Source organism: Bos grunniens, chromosome 22 (genome assembly GCF_055505025.1).
Source record: "Bos grunniens cultivar Pamir isolate PY7600 chromosome 22, Bosgru_T2T1.0, whole genome shotgun sequence".
In the NCBI taxonomy this organism is placed as follows: domain Eukaryota; kingdom Metazoa; phylum Chordata; class Mammalia; order Artiodactyla; family Bovidae; genus Bos; species Bos grunniens.
The window spans coordinates 33,366,081-33,385,716 of NC_141186.1; the positions used below are offsets into that span (position 1 = coordinate 33,366,081).

At 39.2% G+C, this 19,636-nt stretch overlaps 1 protein-coding gene and 1 non-coding gene across 5 annotated transcripts in view; one reads left to right on the forward strand and one right to left on the reverse strand.

Moving 5' to 3' along the window:
• Nucleotides 1-19,636, reverse strand: part of TAFA1 (TAFA chemokine like family member 1) — a 601,276-nt gene that overhangs the window by 125,053 nt on the left and 456,587 nt on the right. The window lies entirely within an intron of this gene.
• Nucleotides 15,990-16,096, forward strand: LOC147348273 (U6 spliceosomal RNA). Its single transcript, XR_015152010.1, has one exon. It is a non-coding gene; the product is annotated as a U6 spliceosomal RNA (small nuclear RNA).

Consider the following 19,636-nt stretch of genomic DNA (forward strand, 5'->3'; position numbering starts at 1 on the left):
AAATAATATAAGATCATGGAGATGAATTTAAAATATGGCTCTTGAACTTGAAAAATGTGATTATAAGATTATATTATAAGGTTGTTAGTGTGATTATAAGCTGACGGGTTTGTTATGTCAGGAAAGGTGAGAGAACTTGTTAAAAGATAAAAAGCAGAAGTCAGAAGAATATAGCTTGTATCATGTATAACTATCTCCCTGACAGAGGTTCTTAACTTTCTATGTTTTCTAAACACTAGGAATTTGGGTGGAAACCTGAAAGGATTAGACTGACTGTCTCTGCAGTTATCTCATTTTGCACTTGGGTATCCTCCCAAGCCTCCTCATAGTTTAGTGTTAGTCGCTCAGTCATGTCCAACTCTGCAACCCCATGGGCTGCAGCATGCTAGGCTCCTCTGTCCATGGAATTCTCCAGGCAAGAATACTGGAGCGGGTTGCCATTTCCTTCTTCATGTCACAGTTTGGGTACAGCCATTTGCTGCCTTGACTCTGCTCTCATATCCAGAGGAGGTGTTTCTCCAATGTTTCAGGAAACATACTCAGACCTTAAGTACCTGCTTCTCAGAATGTCACACTTCTTACCTTCTAACACATGCAGCAAAATGCACTCTGTTCTTAGCATTCCACACAATCCATCCATTACGCCATCTGACAGCCTTTTCTCGCAACTTTTAGTTTTGAGTAAATAGCCCCATTTTTAGCAGGAGCAATTTTTATTTTTCCATCATATTTTGATCCTTTAAGGGATTGTAGTACACCTGTGCACCACAGCACAAAGTTGCAAGCACTATCTCTCAACCTTGCTAATAATACCTTTGGATAGATTTTTACTGGCCATTGATGTTTTGGTTGATAAAGTTGGGGGAAAATATAAAGCTCATGAGCCAAAATGTTGAGGTTAGATGGCAAATTTTTAGTAAAGCGATAAGAAAAGGATTGGTAACCACCATTCAGACATGGTAGAGGATTCACTCTTCCTTTGAAAGAGACTGAGTCAGAGTGAGGACACCGATATATGGTGACATGACAGGGGACAGTGGCAGGCCTCTTGTGACTGTGCTCGTGTGGACCAGGTGAAACTAATCAAGTCAGCCGAAACTCTCAATGGCAGACACTGCAGGACAGTGTGTCTGTCATGCCTGGATCCTGGTTACGATCCTAGTTAAGGTGTTCAGGAACACAATCTGAGTTCAGGGAAGTCCTCCCCAGGACAGAAGCAGACAAACACAAAACTGCCTGCTCTGTGGACAGTTTGTGTTTAGAGCAACTCAGCTTAGGGTGGCCATGGGGGAGCCCTGCTAGTTTTCAGAACAAAGGCCTGGCAGGCAGTTTCTTTTTTGGTCAACCTAGTGAACTGGGCGAGGGAAGCTTGGCTGTTCATAAGATCTTTATGTTTGTAAAGATCATAAGAAAGATCTTTTCAGAAAAATGCCTATAGCAGACAAGGACGATGGAGAAACTCCATGGCTGGACTTATCATTTGCTTTTTATTTGGTTGTACGTAAATGAGACTAAAATGTGGTCATTCGTCTTTTCCTTGTCCCTTCACCACAAATTTATGCTTTAAAAATAGAACCATCAAAAAGAAAGCAGTCAGAAAGTATGCACTAAGATTCAGTTTTCTGTGCACTGGATTAATTTTTTCTGTGATTATCAAGTTATCCAGATTATATAATGATGGTACAATGATGATGACCATAGCCATCATGGTGGTGAACAGCATCATCAACTATTTACTTCATCATTCTTTCTGCATTGAGCACTTAGTTCAAATCCAAAAACAAATCCATCAGTGCTGTTTCACTGGCTTCCTTTCCAAAATATGTATTATCAGAAAACGATGCCTCTTTCTGGGGAAATGCACACATAATAGCTTTTTGCCTGAAATGCCTCCCTAGCAGGAATGATTCTTGTAATGATTTTTTTTTTTAATTATTAAGGTACAACTCACATCACTAAAACACACCACTTTAGCCATTTTCAAGTATTCGATTCAGTGGATTTTAGTGCATTCAAAATGCACAACTCTCACCACTATCTAGTTCAAGAATATTTTCATGATCCCCGAAGGAAACTGTGTACCCATTAAACATCATTCCCCATGTCCCTCTCATCACAGCCCCTGACAACCATTGGCTTCTTCTGCACTTAGGACTTGCCTATCCTGGATACTTACATAAACAGAATTATACATTATGTGGCCTTTTACATATGGCTCTTTCAAAAAAATTTTTCAAGTTCATCCATGCTTTCAAAATTCATCTATGTTGTAGTATATACAGTATCTTACCTCTTTTTATGGCTGAATAATATTTTTTCCCTTGTGTCTGTATCACATTTTGTTTATCTATTCATCTATTGAGGGACATTTGCATTATGTCCCAAGTGAAGTGAAGTGAAGTCGCTCAGTTGTGTCCAACTCTTTGCGACCCCATGGACTGTAGCCCACCAGGCTCCTTCGTCCATGGGATTTTCCAGGCAAGACTACTGGAGTGGGTTGCCATTTCCTTCTCCAGAGGATCTTCCCAACCCAGGGGTCGAACCCAGGTCTCCTGCACTGTAGGCAGACGCTTTACTGTCAGCCACCAGGGAAGTCCTTCTGGCTGTTATGAATAATGCTACTCAGAGCACTTATGTAAAGAAGTTGATTTGAATATGTATCTTCAATTCTTTGGGGCCTTAGAATAATTTTCAGGGTTGGTTTTGAGTCTTTGAATGTGGTCAAGACAAGTTTTGGCAACTATCCTTTTTTGCATGTTATTATTTCTAAGAGCATCAAGAAGAAGCTGTTTGACTCAGTAGATTGAAGGTAGCAGATGAGAACATGTGTGGACGAGTTAGGGAGGAAGAAATGTACAGAAAAAAGAGCTTGGGGCTGGGACTCTCTGAAGAAACAGAATTTCTCATAATCTGCTATATCGGTAGTGTTTGGGATTGTATCTACTTGCCTATGACTACCAGTTTGTCTATATTCATCTGTGTTCCCAGGAATAAATACATTCTGTTTTTATTCAATTACTCAATGTTTAGTAATCCACCAACTGTGTGAAATAATTAAGACTAATAATCACAAATTAAGACATTTGACGTAAGGTTCCATTAACAACTATTTTGTGTTTGATGACAGTCTTTGTTTCTGTGTGTTCTAAGCAAGGAAGACCTATATTTATTTTTCCTAGCAGACACTAAAAAGTGTAATCATAATACTTATCTGTAAAATGGAGTTAATAATAGGTTAGTTGTGAAGTTTAAGTAACTTAATGCTTCTAAATTAAAAGGTGTTGCCCTTAATGAATCAATCATTATTATCATCACTATTATTCATTCAGTAGACAGTAGTAAAGGCAGTATTTGTAAAAGCAAATCAAACCATATTGTCCATTTGCTTAAAACCCTTCAATGCTTTTCCAGTTTATGGACTCAGGAAAGAATTCGCGTGTCCTAAGGCCTCACCTGAATGATTTTGCTTCTAACTTTCCAAATGTTTTTGGACTATTTTTCTTCTTGCTTCTTCTCTCCAACCATGTTGGCTTTATTTCCTAGAACAGATCAAGATTTTCCTGCCTCGGGGACTTGGCGCCTGCTTTTTCTTCTGCTGGGAATATTTATAGTCTACGTTTCTCTCGGCTAACCACCCACGGTTCTGCTTGTGGAACTTTGTCTCAACGCCACTTTGTCGTAGAGGCCTTTTGCTAAAGGACATCCTCCATTATTAATCTCTATTTTTTTCTTCCTTTTGCTGGAGTTAAACGATAGCCTAATTACAACCTGCAGTGATTTTATTTAATTACCCACTGACTACAGTTTGCTCCTCTCTCCTTTCAAGTCTCTTGAAAGAATCAATATCTAGCTCAGTGTTTAGATATTCATGGTATATATTTATTAAATATTTTCTAAATAAATAAACTCTTCAAATAGTTTCTATTTTCATTTCTGGAAATGAGAGTTAGGCAAGCCTTAAGTATTTTATAATTATTTTATATCTTATCATGGTTGGGCTCATTAATTTCTTTATTATAATAACATTTAAAAATTATTTATTCGTTTCTTTGCATATTTTATTACTTTTCAATCGTCAAAGGATTTGAGATGACAATTTTTCAAGCTGGAATTCATTTAAGGCACATTTTGAGGTTTCAGTATTCATTTTTAAAGAGTATCAAGAAAACAGGATATTAAGAGGAAAAATCAAAATCCAAATTCTATACTAGATATTTGAAGGAATTCAGCTTCCCCTTCTCTTGAATAAGAAGAGTTTACCTTACGCCATGTTCTAAGAGTGAGTTTCTTACAATAAAAAGAATAAGTTTCCCATTCTTTTGGTAGCTGGGTTACAAGTTCCTTTTGGAGAATCATCCCATTGCTACTCCCCATCCACGTGCTTAGATATGGGTCTGTGACTTCTTGGATAATCATAAACTCACAGTCTTCTGGTCACAGGGATTGCTTGAAGTAGGAATTGGCAATTTTTTTTCCTATAAAGGGCCAGATGGTAAATATTTGAGTCTTTCAGGCTGCACAGTTTCTGTTCAACTACTCAACTCTGTGCTTGTATCATGAAAGCAACCTAGACAACATGTAAAGAAATGGTCATGGCTGTCTTGTAATAAAACTGTATTAGCAACTCATGAGGGACAAGATTCGGTCTGTGAATTGCCATTTGCCAACCCCTGGCTATGGATCTACAAGTACCAAAAGTGTGAATAACTGTTTAGAAAATTTTATATCACTTTAACAGAGGAATTTTATGTATTTTTTAAATATAATTCTTTTCCTTTCATTTTTATGCTAATTCATATTTAATTGTATTTTACAAAATTATTGGTCCATTACACACTGGATGTTTAAAAAAAATGATAAAAAGGTCCTCATGATGGAAAGTTTGAGAAGCAGTGGCTTAGAATACAACACAGGGTAAGGAAAATTCATCAGCCTGATTCAAGCCAATCCAAGACTTGTAGGAAGAGACCCATTTTCCCCCTTGGCACTTAAACCTAGAAATTGTGAGCCTGCAGCTATTGGGCCACCTCAAAGAGTCCAGGAAGGAAGGAAGGCAAGATATTGGAAAGCACAACCAAGAGGTGGACAGAAATCAACTGTGATGACATCACTTGAGACCTTGATCAAGTCTTCAGCTTGGTACTGCTTATTTGCATTTTGTCTGTTTCCCCAACTGGTAAGTTTTACCACTGAAATTTACTTGTATGTAAGCCAATAAATCCCTCCTCCTCCTTAAAAAAAAACCAGTTTTCATGGCGTTTTCGGTCAGTTGTAACCAAAAGAATCTGACAAATATAAATTTGCTTACCTTTCACTTCCATTAACTAACTGTGAGACATTGGGGGAACCACCTCCCTTACTCATATATTTATTTCCCCAGCTATAAAAATAATGAAGTTTTACCAAGTAAGACCTTAGTTCTCAAGTCATATCATTGCCAAAACATATTAAAAATGACTCGAATACTCATTATTGCTTCAATAAATAATACCTTTAAAAATTAACATATAAAGGGTTTCCACAGAAAGTACTGCTCCAGATAATCATTATTCCTCTCAGTTTTGCCCTGACAAAATAAGTTCCTTAGTATACATGAAAATTCTGCATGGATCTCAAAAGATATTTTATACCCAGGCTGCTTTATGAGAGGTGGGAGAAAAGGTATCTCTTTAATGATTTCTACAATTCCATTTTAATCACACAAGGTTGACTATTTTGACTTCTACCAGGATAAAGGGGGAAATGTTGCAAAAGAGAAAATTTAATACATTCTAGGCTCTAGCCAATACATGTCTTTGCTGGAGATAGGCTTTCAAGGTTCCAGTTCTAAGGAAATGTTAAAGAACATCTCCTGTACTCATGAAAGTCCCTGAAGACCATTAAAAAAATTACTTTATTATTTAAATTGGAGGCTAATTACTTTACAATATTGTGGTGGTTTTTGCCATACATTGACGTGAATCAGCCATGGGTGTACATGTGTCCCCCATCTTGAACCCCCCTCCCCCCTCCCCCCTCCCTCCCCATCCCATCCCTCAGGGTTGTCCCAGTGCACTGGCTTTGAGTGTCCTGTTTCATGCATCGAACTTGGATTGGTCATCTATTTTACATATAGTAATATACATGTTTCAATGCTATTCTCTCAAATCATCCCACCCATACCGTCTCCCACAGAGTCCAAAAGTCTGTTCTTTATATGTGGGTCTCTTCTGCTGTCTCACATATAGGGTCATCGTTACCACCTTTCTAAATTCCATATATATGCGTTAATATACTGTATTGGTGTTTTTCTTTCTGACTTACTTCACTCTGTATAATAGGCTCCCGTTTCATCCACCTCATTAGAACTGATTCAAATCTTTTTAATAGCTGAGTAATATTCTATTGTGTATATGTACCACAGCTTTCTTATCCATTCGTCTGCCAATGGACATCTAGGTTGCTTCCATGTCCTGGCTATTGTAAACAGTGTTGAGTTGAACACTGGGGTACAGGTGTCTCTTTCAATTCTGATTTCCTTGGTGTGTATGCCCAGCAGTGGGATTGCTGGGTCATATGGCAGTTCTATTTTCAGTTTTTTAAGGAATCTCCACACTGTTTTCCATAGTGGCTGTACTAGTTTGCATTCCCACCAACAGTGTAAGAGGGTTCCCTTTTCTCTGCACCCTCTCCAGCATTTATTGTTTGTAGACATTTTAATAGCAGCCATTCTGACCTGTGTGAGATGGTACTTCATTGTGGTTTTGATTTGCATTTCTCTGATAATGAGTGATGTTGAGCATCTTTTCATGTGTTTGTTAGCCATCTATATGTCTTCTTTGGAGAAATGTCTGTTTAGCTCTTTGGCCCATTTTTTTAATTAGGTCATTTATTTTTCTGGTATTGAGCTACATGAGCTGTTTGTATGTTTTTGAGATTAATTCTTTCACTTGCTTCATTTGCTTTTATTTTCTCCCACTCTGAAGGCTGTCTTTTCACCTTGCTTATCGTTTCCTTCATTGTGCTAAAGCTTTTACAGTTAATTAGGTCCCATTTGTTTATTTTTGCTTTTATTTCCATTACTCTGGGAGGTGGGTCATAGAGGATCTTGCTGTGATTTTTGTCAGAGTGTTCTGCTTATGTTCTCCTCTAGGAGTTTTATAGTTTCTGGTCTTACATTTAGATCTTTAATTCATTTTGAGTTTATTTTTGTGTGTGGTGTTAGAAAGTGTTCTAGTTTCATTCTTTTACAGGTGGTTGGCCAGTTTTCTTAGCACCACTTGTTAAAGAGATTGTCTTTTTTCCATTGTATATTTTTGCCTCCTTTGCCAAAGATAAGCTGTCTATTGGTGCGTGGATTTATCACTGGGCCTTCTATTTAGTTCCACTGATCTATATTTCTGTCTTTGTGATAGTACCATACTGTTTTGATGACTGTAGCTTTGTAGTATAATCTGAAGTCAGGCAGGTTGATTCCTTCAGTTCCATTCTTCTTCCTCAAGATCATTTTAAAGTTAATCACCCTAACAGATGACCCACTAGAAACACATTCTACTTCAAATATTTCCTTCTACATGCTGCTGCTGCTGCTGTCGCTTTAGTCGTGTCTGACTCTGTGCGACCCCATAGACGGCAGCCCACCAGGCTTCCTGTCACTGGGATTCTCCAGGCAATAACACTGGAGTGGGTTGCCATTTCCTTCTCCAATGTATGAAAGTGAAAAGTGAAAGTGAAGTCGCTCAGTTGTGTCCAACTCTAGCGACCCCATGGACTGCAGCCTACCAGGCTCCTCCGTCCATGGAATTTTCTAGGCAAAATTACTGGAGTGAGGGTGCCATTGCCTTCTCCTACCTTCTATATGGAGGCCACTAAAATTAGTGAAGTTGCTCAGTCTTATCTGACTCTTTGCGACCCCATGGACTGTAGCCTATCAGCCTCCTCCGTCCATGGGATTTTCCAGGCAAGAATACTGGAGTGGGTTGCCATTTCCTTTTCTAGGATATCTTCCCGACCCAGGGATTGAACCCAGTCCCCAGCATTGTAGGCAGATGCTTTACTGTCTGAGCCACCTGGTAGCTCAGTTGGTATAGAATCTGCCTGTGATGCAGGAGACCAGAGTTCGATTCCTGGATTGGGAAGATCCCCTGGAGAAGGGAATGGCAACACACTCCAGTATTCTTGCCTGGAGAATCCCATGGATGGAAGAGCCTGGTGGGCTACAGTCCATGGGGTTGCAAGAGTCAGACACAACTTAGCGACTAAACCATCACCACCACCACCACTAAAATAGTATTCTTTCAAAAAAAAACAAAAAAACAAAAAATACACCAAAAAACTGTGGGGGGGGGTGCATTTTTATGATCCAGAATAGACTTTCAAAAAATCCTCTTTTTAAATTGGCTTTTGAAAGAAAACTGTGTCTTCATGCCATCTTGAACTTCCAGTGACATTTTGGGCTCTGCAATTACCATGTTTTCAGTCACGAATACCCTTAGCCTTTTTCTTGTTGCTGTTGTTATTTTTTTTTAAATAATAGACTCTGCTTTAGGGAGATACAGCCTCTCATACCCACTTAGCCAAGTGTGCTTTTCTGAATTGATATTCATGTTTTGCACGGCTCCAGCACTGTACTCAGCTCCCAGCACCCATTTCTCTCTGTGATTTCTAACCCAATACTTATTGAGTATAAATATCTTTGAACATGGGGACATCCCAGTGCCTCCTTTGATAGATATGTGTAGAATGAATGATTACAAAGTAATACTTATTACTTAAGATTCTCTTCATTCCAGGTGTGATTACAAATACTTTTCATACTTCTAATCCTAACTGGAATCCCATGAGGTAGACACTTATGCTATGCTAAGTCACTTCAGTCGTGTCGGACTCTGTGTGACCCCATAGATGGCAGCCTACCAGGCTCCCCTGTCCCTGGGATTCTCCAGGCAAGAACACTGGAGTGGGCTGCCATTTCCTTCTCCAATGCATGAAAGTGAAAAGTGAAAGTGAAGTCGCTCAGTCGTGTCCGACTCTTGGCGACCCCATGGACTGCAGCCTACCAGGCTCCTCCATCCATGGGATTTTCCAGGCAAGAGTACTGGAGTGGAGTGCCATTGCCTTCTCCGGGTAGACACTTAGGGCTATGTCTATTTCACAGAAGAGGAAGCAGAGGCACAGAGAAGTGATTTTTTTCAAGGTCATATGACAGTCAAATATTGCTGAGTCAGGATTCAAATTCTGACTCCATAATCTCTCAACTTTTTTTTATAATACCAGGGACTGAACTCCAAGCCACTGTTAGTTAAGAGTCTACTGACTACCAAGCAAGGGATTGGTAATCGGTTTCTCTCATAGGCGATGCTCCCTGGAGTAGCATCAGATCCAAGTGGATCTTTGGTGAAAATTCCATTAGTTGGCTACCAACTGGGGATAATTATCCAATGGCAAGTGATTCCAGAGTATTTTTCCTCATCCACACCACCACTTCCCAGTGCAAGCTATTATACTCTTCTTCCTGGGCTACATGTGTATCCTTTCAGCCCTTTCTATAAAAAACAGTCAGAGCCATTTAAACAAACAAATCCACCATTCTCTGTCACTTTCCTTATCCAAAACCCTCACTGTATTCTACATATCTTTAGGAAAAAGTCAAAATCTTCACCTGAGTGTAGAAAGTCCTGCTTACTTTTCCAGACACCTCTCAAGCTTTTTTGACTGTATCCAGTCACACTCCATCTGCTTTCATTTCCTGGAGGAAACATGCTCTTTCCTAGCTAAAGATATTTACTCTGGCTGCTGCTTTAGTTGGGCACACCAACACTCTGTGCTTCCAACCATCCAACTGTGTTTGTGACCTGCTGTCATAGGTCCACTCATCTTTCCTTTTGGTCTCAGCTTGGCCAGAAAGGATTTTCTTGATATATTCCAGTCCCAGATCATACTAGAGTCCTCTAAAATGTACCATCAAAGTCTTGTTTCTCTGTTTTTTAAACTCCCCTTATGCTCTATAATTACACATTGAATATCTGTCTTCCTTTCTTGCCATATCTCCAGTACCAAATATCTGTCATAGTGCTGATACTTCATACTTGTTGAGTGAATTAATGGACATATATTAAATAATTAAATTGTGTCACTTCTAGGAACCATTACCTTAGAGACAATAAAAGGCTTAAATATGTCTTGAAAATGTGAATAGTTGGTAGAGCACTGGAATAGTTTACCCAGGAACACGGACAATTAAAAAAAAAACAGTGATATTATAATAAATGCTAATATATTCCAAGTATTTACTATGTAAAAGGCATTTTTCCAAGAACTGTGAACAAACTGGTCATTTTTGTTTTTGATTTTCGTAGGCTTTTTCCTGAAGACCAAATCAGAAGTCTCTCATTTTCCTCCTAAAAACTGGTAAGAAACACCAATATCAATGGTAGTGGCAGTGTTGGTAACAGTAAAGATGATGATGATAATAGTGTTGCTGATAGTATCTTACCACATGCTATATTCTTTAAATGCAGGACAATCATATGTGGTCCTAAGGACCACTTAATGAGACAGGTAATATTATTACCCACACCATAAAGATGAAGAAACTAGATAGAGAAGGGTTAAGTAACTGTCTATATAGTAAATATATTATCTATATTTATATAGATAATACAGGCATAGTCAGGATTCATATGAACCCAGTCTTGACATTCATAGCTGAAAACAGCAATATGCTCTTTCCATTTTGGGGGTTAATAGGCTTTTCTGTGTGGCTCTTGCTTAGTGTCTCTCCTGAGGCTGTAGTCAGTTGGGATCTTTAGACATTTAAAGCATTCACTAGTCTCGGCATCAAAGATGGCTTACTTGGAGAGCTGGCAGCTGCTGCTGCTGTTGGCTGGGAATGCTTTTGAGACTGCTGACTGGAGAGCCTACACGTGACCTCTCCATATGGCCTGGACTTCCCACAGCAATGAAGCTGGGTTTTGATAGGGATCATTCCAACAGGGGTAATTCCACAATATCAGGGGAAACTGCAAGTCTCCTTAGAGGCTAGAGTTATAAGTTTAGAACATGACTATTCTCACATTCTATTGGTCCAGCAAACACTAAGGAAATCCCAGGGTGAAGGGAAAGGAGCTACACTTAAAGTCTGGACATGCAGAGCAGCACACGTACACACAGAGGGAAGAAATTGACGAAGACCATCTTGAAAACTATCTTCCTTAAGATACTATGTTGTTTCATAATTTATTTGCATTGGCACTGATACTCTTTAATGCTGATCATGATGGATAAGAAGGTAAGCCTTGCTACCCTCTTTCCAGGTCCCAAAGGATAACAACTTCAAGCATTCTTCACACAAACCATAGACACAGTGGTATTTGATTTGAGAAGGTCTGTTTGTCTTTTTTTTTCTCTCTTGCTTGAGGGAAAGAAGTTTCACTATCATTCTATTTCAAGAGGCAAGTGGGAAAACCCTGCAGAACAAACAGGAGCCCTTCAAAGGATGCCTCTTAAATCACTGTCCATGGAGATCACTTTTCCCTTTAAGCCTGTGAAGAAAGTTTGGCGTTTCCTAACTTGCTTTGATGTAAATTCCTTTCTCAGTTTCCTTTCTTTTTTGGTCCACATGGGAGCCAAGGGAGCATGTGTCTCTCTGAACCCTCACAATCAACCCTGAGTTGCTTTAGATATCTGTCCTCAGGCACTGCCTGCAGCAGTGTGGACTCTGGATGGAACTGAAAGTGTGCCCCCCTAACCCAAAATGATTGAGAATGGCAGCTGGTGAGCTGAAAATTCTGTGAAAGCAATAAATGGCAAGTTGCTACATACACCTCATATACATTTCGGCGCAACTTAAAACTACTAATTGTACAATTATTTGCCAACTTAGAAATGTAAAGCTGAGGACTTTTCTCAAAATAAGAGTCCAGATTTGGAGGTTCCAAGTAGTCATTCTTGCATAAACTACATTTATTAAGCATCATGCTTGATGCCAGTTTTGTTTCCTTTCAAGTAAAATGAGAATTTAAGGGAGAACACAAAATACTTCCAAATTTCTAAATGATTTTTCCCATGTACAAAAGGGTAATGTTTCTCTCTAATGGAATTTTTCAAAATATTAAATTACAGATTTTATATAAAATTGAATCGCATATTTCAATAGCAAATATAACAGGCATGAAAAGTTTTGAAAACACTGACTCTTGGTAAGTATACAGTTCAACAGGTGAGAACAGCGAATACTCAGGGGAGCTAGAAGGTGACCTAATAGAAGCCTCACTGCACTGCTGGTCTCCACTGGGATATTTTTACAGAGGGAGGGACAGTCTCCATTCACCTGGTGTTGGGTTAGAGGTCAGTTAAGAGAGCGTCTGGTGTGTTTCTTTGTTTTCCACTGTGGCTGTGACTTAGCCCCACAGAAAATCACATTGTCCACAGTCCAAAGGAGAATCAGCATGACCTTTGCCAAGTCCTAGGAAATCTAGGCCTTGTTTAAATAAATGTTATCACTTTTAATAGCATGATCCATGTGCCAGGCCCTGTATAGCTGTTTCATGTGATTTATCTAATTTTATCCTTCCAAAACCCCTATGAGATCGTGCACCAATTAGAAATTGCATTAAGTTCCTTAATTGCATTAAGTTGTATTAGTGCAAGAATGAAAGTGAAAGTGAAGTCGCTCAGCCATGTCTGACTCTTTGTGACCCCATGAATTGTGGCCTAACAGGCTCCTCCGCCCATGGATTTTCCAGGCAAGAATACTAGAGTGGGTTGCCATTTCCTTCTCCAGGGGATCTTCCCAATCCAGGGATCGAACCAGGGTCTCCCGCATTGGAGGCAGACACTTTAACCTCTGAGCCACCAGGGGGCTTAAAAAGAAGTTTGATTTCTTCTAAGGAAGGTAACTTAAAAGGTAAACAGCCATGGGCTTGGAATTAGGAATTCATTCATCACGTGTGACTTCCATTTTCAGAATTATTGCATGATCCAAGATGACCACTAGAGTCTTCACATCTGTTTTGTGACAGCAAATGGTAGAAGGGAGGAAAGTTCTCTAGAAGGACTATCTAAGATCTAGAACTTATACTGCAAAGGCCATGCTTGTCTGTGATGGGAGTCTGGGGTACATTTTTAGCTGTGCAATTTGATACTCAATTTGAATATGGGTTCTTCTACAAAGCAGGAAGAGAATGGATCCTGGCCCTCAACTATTAGACAAGGACCCAGCTAGTTCTTTTTACCATCTCTATTGTACAGAGAAGGGAACTGAGGCTTATCAAGGTTTAGATTCTTGATCACAAAGGTAGTTAGTGAAAGCCTAAAAGTTTTAGCAGGTGAGGTGTTATATTTAATCATTACCATCAACCCTGTAGTTGATACTATTGGCTCTAATTTTCAGGAAACAGACTTAAAGAGGTTAAGCTCACAAATGAATACATGGCAAATAAGATCATACGTGGAATCTGGTTTGTCAGATACCAAACAGGGATCTCTAAACTATTCTGCCACACTAATACCATTGCGTGTTTTAGGAAAGAGTCAACAGAGATTCCTGGCACCATCTCATCCCTCTACACTAAGTCCCCAGGGGATGTTGCTCACTGAATGAAAATACCAGGTATCATCAGTTGTGTCTGACTCTTTGTGACACCACGGACTATAGCCCACCAGGCTCCTATGTCCATGGGATTCTCCAGGCAAGAATATTGGAGTGGGTTGCCATGCTGTCCTCCAGGGGATCTTCCTGGCCTAGGGACTGAACCCATATCTCTTACATTTGTTGCACTGGCAGGCAGGTTCTTTGCCACTAGTGCCACCTGGGAAGCCCATTTACAATATATAACTAGATATGGTTCATTACCCACTCCAGTACTCTTGCCTGGAAAATCCCATAGACAGAGGAGCATGGTGGGCTGCAGTCCATGGGGTCGCTACAAGTCAGACACAACTGAGCAACTTCCCTTTCACTTTTCACTTTCATGCATTGGAGGAGGAAATGGCAACCCACTCCAGAATTCTTGCCTGGAGAATCCCAGGGACGGGGGAGCTTGGTGGGCTGCCATCTGTGGGGTCTCACAGAGTCGGACACGACTGAAGCGACTTGGCAGCAGCAGCAGCATGGTTCATTATCCTTAAATCTGTTTTCATTCTTTCTAATTATGGCAAATAGATGGGGAAATAGTGGAAACAGTGGCTGACTTTATTTTTGGGGGCTCCCAAATCACTGCAGATGGTGATTGCAGCCATGAAATTAAAAGACACTTACTCCTTGGAAGGAAAGTTATGACCAACCTAGACAGCATATTAAAAAGCAGAGACATTGCTTTGTCAACAAAGATCCATCTAGTCAAGGCTATGGTTTTTCCAGTAGTCATGTATGGATGTGAGAGCTGGACTATAAAGAAAGCTGAACACTGAAGAATTGATGCTTTTGAACTATGGTGTTGGAGAAGACTCTTAAGAGTCCCTTGGACTGCAAGGAGATCCAACCAGTCCATCCTAAAGCAGATCAGTCCTGGGTGTTCATTGGAAGGACTGATGTTGAAGATGAAACTCCAATACTTTGGCCATCTGATGCAAAGGGCTGACTCATTTGAAAAGACCCTGATGCTGGGAAAGATTGAGGGCAGGAGGAGAAGGGGATGACAGAGGATGAGATGGTTGGATGGCATCACTGACTCAATGGACATGGGTTTGGGTAGACTCCGGGAGTTGGTGATGGACAAGGAGGCCTGGCGTGCTGCAGTTCATGGGGTCACAAAGAGTCGGACACAACTGAGCTACTGAACTGAACTGAATCACGCAGTATCTAAATTTGCTTGATCATAAAAAGTCATCTAAAATGTTTGTCAAAAAATAAATTCCCCCAAAATAAATAAATAAATAAATTCCCAGTTTTTTCCCCTGGAGATTATACTCAGTAGATGGAGTAGAGCTGAGAAATCCATGTTGAAAACCTGCTCCAGCTCATCCTTACAATCAGGCTAATGTGGGAAATATATTTACATAGTTTAACCATATGCTTCCACTTCTACTGCTAAGTTTCCAGGAACTTGAAGGTGAAAATGTCTTCCTGCAATAGTTTCTTTTTTTAAAAAAAGGCTTTCCTTCCAACACCAAGAAAAAAAAACAAAATGTTTCTTCTTGATTTTCTCTTGCTTTCTCTACAAAATAAATATGGAAACATCACAAACAATCATTTAAGAGTCCAAAGTCACTTATCTTGAAACTTCAGGACTAAAAAGCCATCCATGAATAAAATGAAGAATGAAGGACTACAGTGAAACAACAGAACTTGAGCAAACACTCCTTTCTGATTCATTCATTGGTTTCTTCTTTCATTCACGGAGAGATCAGATGAACTCAGGAAAAAAAGAGAGGGAATGCAGACCATCAGAAAAGCAGCTTGCTCAGAAATTCTCTTTGTAGTCTGGCTTCCCTTTGCTTTGTTTCTCAACTTTTATAAAAGAGAATCTCAGTGACACAGAAGTCTTCTTTGAGTGTTTTGGGAAAGGCTTGATGCAAAAAAGTGCACTGGTTGAAACAGACTAGAGTCAGAAAGAGGCACTGCTTCTTAACTGATCACGACTCAATCACAGGAGGAAAGGGAGTTTTGTTTACAAATCTAATTTATGAAGCAATGTAGTTATAACTGGGGACCCACAAGGACCAGTCTCCACACAGAGGTGCAATATACAGAGGAGAAAACATCTCATTCTCTAATTTCTAGTTTTGTACATGTTTCCATTTCTATCTGATATTCATGAAATAGTGCAGAAGTGCTAATCTATAGATAAATATGCAAGTATACATAAATTGAGGGTATGTACTCCAACTTTTTTTTAACTGATGAGATATGTGATCAATACAATTCGATGTAGAACAACTTATCTTTAGTGAGCTTCAGAATCACCTAAAAGATGTTAAAATGCAGATTTCTGGGATGTATACCCAGAGATTCTGATTTAGTAGGTCTATGGTCAAGTCTATGAAATTACATTTTTAACAGTTTCCCAGTGCTCGCTTTGGCAGCACATATACTAAAATTGGAACTATACAGAGAAGATTAGCATGGCCCCTGCACAAGGATGACACGCAAATTCATGAAGCGTTCTATAATTTTTACAAGCAATAAATGCTGGAGAGGATGTGGAGAAAAGGGAACCCTCTTACACTGTTGGTGGGAATGCAAACTAGTACAGCCACTATGGAGAACAGTGTGGAGATTCCTTAAAAAACTGGAAATAGAACTGCCATATGACCCAGCAATCCCACTGCTGGGCATACACACTGAGGAAACCAGAAGGGAAAGAGACATGTGTACCCCAATGTTCATCGCAGCACTGTTTATAATAGCCAGGACATGGAAGCAACCTAGATGTCCACCAGCAGATGAATGGATAAGAAAGCTGTGGTACATATACACAATGGAGTATTACTCAGCCATTAAAAAGAATACATTTGAATTAGTTCTAATGAGGTGGATGAAACTGGAGCCTATTATACAAAGTGAAGTAAGCCAGAAAGAAAAACACCAATACAGTATACTAACGCATATATATGGAATTTAGCAAGATGGTAACGACAACCCTGTATGCGAGACAGCAAAAGAGACACAGATGTATAGAACAGTCTTTTGGGATCTGTGGGAGAGGGAGGTGGGGGATGATTTGGGAGAATGGCATTAAAACATGTATAGTATCATATAAGAAACGAATTGCCAGCCCAGGTTCGATGCAGGATACAGGAAGCTTGGGGCTGGTGCACTAGGACAACCCTGAGGGATGGTATGGGGAGGGAGGTGGGAGGGGCGCTCAGGATGGGGAACGTGTGTACACCCGTGGCGGATGCATGCTGATATATGGCAAAACCAATACAATATTGTAAAGTAAATAATAATAATTAAAAAAAAATTTCCCAGGTGGTGTTGACACTGCTCATCCATAATAGAATAATAATAGAATAATAGACTAGCACTGTTCTAGAGAAGTGATGAGCATATGATTTGGTCTCAGGATCCCTTTATACTCTTAAAAATGGTTGGGGATCCCAAATAACTTTATCTGGTACTATTTATGAATACTGAATTAGGAATTAAAACATATATTTATTGGTTTAACCTTTGAAACATAAGTGTGGTGTTGGAGAAGACTCTTGAGAGTCCCTTGGACTGCAAGGAGATCCAACCAGTCCTTTCTAAAGGAGATCAGCCCTGGGTGTTCTTTGGAAGGAATGATGCTGAAGCTGAAACTCCAGTACTTTGGCCACCTCATGCAAAGAGTTGACTCACTGGAAAAGACTCTGATGCTGGGAGGGATTGGGGGCAGGAAGAAAAGGGGACGACAGAGGATGAGATGGCTGGATGGCATCATCGACTCGATGGATGTGAGTTTGAGTGAACTCCGGGTGATGATGATGGACAAGGAGGCCTGGCATGCTGCGATTCATGGGGTCACAAAGAGTCAGACACGACTGAGCGACTGAACTGAACTGAATAATAAATCTCATGTTAATACTTACTTATTGTAATGAAAAGAAATTACATTTTCAACATGAAATAATAAGCAAGAAGAGTGGTTTGTTTTACAGTGGGTAAATCTTTTTAACGCCTGGCTTAATAAAAGGAAGTTGGAGCTTCATATCTGCTTCCATACTCAGTCTGTTGTGTAGTAGGAAAAGGGGGGTCCTGATATTATATAAGGATATTATATTATCATAAGAGTCTTTAAAGATAGTTGTGGATATTCTTTGATACTCAAAACTAAAAAAGTAGTCATTTCTTAAAGTTTATTTTCAATACAGCTCTGAAATTGCATCAATGAACTTTCCATACTTATTAACACGACAGTTCAGTCATCTTCACTTTGAATGATCTTACCTCCATGCAAGATTCTGTAGTATATTCACTGGGATGTATTGGTTTACTGAATTAAGCAGATTTTTCAAATATTGACATATGTTATTATATTTTAAAAATCACATTTGTTAATATAACTACCAATTATATCAGAGAAGTCTGTAAGAACTGGGAATCTGTCAAGCTTAAGTTCTCCAAAATTTTAATTTTTCACTTGAAAGCTTGAGCTTTATCATTGGCAACAAATATTGTCAGTTGTTTCCCTTGGAAGTGACAGGCTTACTTTTTTTTTTAATAAAGAAAATGTATGCCAAAGAATAAATCTGAATAATCATAGTTTGTCAACTTTTTTGATAAAAATGATATTCCATTAAAAAAGTGGCTAGTTTAGTTTGCTCTCTGATCAATTACTTAGTCGTCCTTCTAGAAAAAATACTTTTATGTAAACTTATCAGTTTATCCCACAGACTATTTAAAATATGTGTGTTCAAAGGTTTAGATTAAATAAATGAGTAGCTTTTACTGCTTTATTAATGGCATTCTTAAGTAAAATGGGCATTTTAAAACATTTTATTGTGAGCATATGTTGGTGAATAAAACAATGGTTACTGATATGTTTTGGAGAAATTGCCTTAATTTATGCTAAGGCAACAGCGATTTTACCCATGGTTTCTTTTGTATCATTCGTGCAAGTGTCAATGAAAAAAAAGATTATTGCTATTGTGAAAGAAGTTTTGAACATGCAGCTGCCTTGAAAGAATCTAAGGGACCCCAGCTTCGGGGGTAGGGTCACATTTGAGATCACATTTGAGAATCACTATTCTAGAGAATAATACTGGAGAAGGCAATGGCACCCCACTCCAGTACTTTTGCCTGGAAAATCCCATGGATGGAGGACCCTAGTAGGCTGCAGTCCATGGGGTCGCTAAGAGTCGGACACGACTGAGCGACTTCACTTTGACTTTTCATTTTCACGCATTGGAGAAGGAAATGGCAACCCACTCCAGTGTTCTTGCCTGGAGAATCCCAAGGACGGGGGAGCCTGGTGGGCTGCCGTCTATGGGGTCGCAGAGAGTCGGACATGACTGAAGTGACTTAGAAGCAGAGAATAATACAGAGTCAATACAACAAATGGAACTTTGCATGCAGATTTATTTCCTCTGACCATCACAGCATTTTAAAATATGAATTAGCTGTAAGCATTTAATAGCCAGGGGATTTCATATAAAAATCTGAGTCCTGGGCTTTTCTTGAAAGATCAGAGACATCAAAAAAGAAATCAAAATTTGCATAGAAACAAATGAAAATGAAAACACAACAACCCAAAACCTGTGGGACACAGTAAAAGCAGTCCTAAGGGGAAAGTTCATAGCAATACAGGCACACCTCAAGAAACAAGAAAAAAGTCAAATAAATAACCTAACTCTACACCTAAAGCAACTAGAAAAGGAAGAAATGAAGAACCCCAAGGTTAGTGGAAGGAAAGAAATCTTAAAAATTAGAGCAGAAATAAATGCAAAAGAAACAGAAGAGACCATAGCAAAAATCAACAAAGCCAAAAACTGGTTCTTTGAAAGGATAAGTAAAATTGATAAACCATTAGCCAGACTCATCAAGAAACAAAGGGAGAAAAATCAAATCAATAAAATTAGAAATGAAAATGGAGAGATCACAACAGACAACACAGAAATACAAAGGATCATAAGAGACTAGTATCAACAATTATATGCCAATAAAATGGACAATGAGGAAGAAATGGACAAATTCTTAGAAAAGTACAACTTTCCAAAACTCGACCAGGAAGAA